At 41.1% G+C, this 2,161-nt stretch overlaps 1 pseudogene; it reads right to left on the reverse strand.

Moving 5' to 3' along the window:
• On the reverse strand, positions 1 to 1,896 carry LOC130993795 (transcription factor TCP4-like; annotated as a pseudogene).
• Positions 1,897 to 2,161: the final 265 nt, after the last annotated feature.

A 2,161-nucleotide genomic window follows, 5' to 3' on the forward strand; every position in this document is an offset into this window, starting at 1 on the left:
TCAATGGCGAGAATCGGAGGAAGCGGAGGACGGCTTGTTGGAGTAGCCATCGTGCTCCTCTTCATCACCTTGAATTCGTGCAGGAATGTAGAAGTCAGGGAATCCGCTGTATCCGGTGGCGAAGCCAATGCCGGAAAATGATGATGGGTAGAAAGGCTAATGATCGGCGGCGAAGGCAGCGGGGGGCGTCGATCCAAGCACGAACTGAAGGTGTGTTATTGGACTAAAGAGGTCCCCTATGTGAAACCATCTGGTTGTGGCCGAGTAGCTGCTGGAGCAACGGCTGCGGCGGCGGCGGGTTGAAGAAGATCCTGCTAGAGCGTACTCTGCAGGCGGCTGAGCTCCGCCGCTTGTTGGTGGTGGTCGAACCAGCCGGCCTCGAACCCCCATGGGGTGCTGCTGAGCAGGACCCAGTCGTGGACATGCGGGGGCGCCGCCACCTGGGCGTGGGCGTAGTGCAAGATGGGATCTTGCAATGATTGCAGAGAAAAATGCAAATCTTGGGTGTGGGTGCTGCTTCTTGAAACCATATCGAATGAGGCAAAGCTATGGAACTGCATAGCAGATGAGCAGGCCTCGCCGGCCACCGAAAAGAAGGATTTGATAGTGTCTGCAATTACATCGGAATCTAGAGAGGGTGAAGGGGAGGGGGATGGTGGTGGATAATGGGTCCACTCTGAAATTTTAAAAAAAATAAGTTAACGACAAAAAACGGTCGTTAACTTGCTAGGTTTAAATGCACCTTTTTATGGACTTTGGGGGTGTATTTGAGCCAAGGTCGAGAATGAGGGGATATATGCTATAGGGCCTCCACTTCACGGATGGATCTGCACTTTAACCTATTATTTTATTCCTTGGTCGCTCAAGAGGGATATTGCATTTATGGTTGACATGTCATTTCAAGCTTCTCATATTTATGGTGAAGCGAACCAAGTTGCGAATATGCTAGCCTCCGTTTGACTTTATGTCGAGTGGAGGGGTTTGGTGGATTAGGGAGATTTAGGATGCATTTACTTTGATTGTAAAATTTTCAATGAAAAATAATGAATAAGAAAATATTAGAAAATATTATATATATATATATATATATATATATATACATATAGAGAAGGGTTCAACAGAGGAGCTAAATATTGTGGAGAATAGAGAATTCGTAAAATAAAAACGAACAGATCTATAATTTTAATGAACATATCAATGTATCGCATGAACAACAATTTGCCCCGGGTTCGAATCCTGCTGGTGGCGAGTTTTTCTATATTTTTACTAAATACGTCTGTTCATTACTTATGTTGATCTGTTCGTAAAATATATAGATTTGTTCGTTCTCTCGAAAAAGATAATTCTCTGTTGAACTCAACCCCATACATATATATATTAATCATATGTTTACTAGAGATGAAAAAATATTAGAAAATATTTTGAGGGGCTTGTAAGCTCTAAAACAACTTATAAGTTGTTTTAAAGATTTTACAAACTCACCTAAACACCATCTTAATAGTTTGGCTTTTGAGGATAAGTTTTATCTAGGGATGAACAAAATCAAACCAAATCGTCCAACCAAACCGAATCGATCGGTTTGGGCGGTGTGACATTGAAAATCGATCTGAATCAGTTTCAAAAGGCAGGGCCAAAAAATTGTCGGTTCGAATTCCCCTTGAATTGTTGCACCACTGACTCTGTCAAGATCGGTCGTCCAGCGATTCAAACCCGCCGCTCCTTTCACCTTTAATTCTCTCAATCTCTCTACTCGCACCAATCACCAGACCCATCGCTTCTCTCATATCTTACTCTCTCAATCTCTTTATTCCCACCAATCTCTCTATTCAATTTCTGCTTTAGTAATCCAATAGCTGCACTTTTCAATTCCAAATTTCTCAATATAGCTTTGAGCATTTTTGTTGTAATTATCTTGTTTTCTTGCTCTAGATTGATATGTGAATATATTCAACAATAAAAGCGTTTGACCTATATACGTATATTTATGTATGTTGGCAAATTATATTTATGATCGAAAAATTGTATGATTTGAATCAATTATTTGTGATGCTGCTTGTTGTCATCATGATTCGGTTTGACCTGAAATCGAATCGATACTAAGGCTCGATTTTGGGGTGATTTTCATAATTTTGTCTAGGGTCGATTCTAGAATTACATGATT

This window comes from Salvia miltiorrhiza, chromosome 7 (assembly GCF_028751815.1).
Source record: "Salvia miltiorrhiza cultivar Shanhuang (shh) chromosome 7, IMPLAD_Smil_shh, whole genome shotgun sequence".
In the NCBI taxonomy this organism is placed as follows: domain Eukaryota; kingdom Viridiplantae; phylum Streptophyta; class Magnoliopsida; order Lamiales; family Lamiaceae; genus Salvia; species Salvia miltiorrhiza.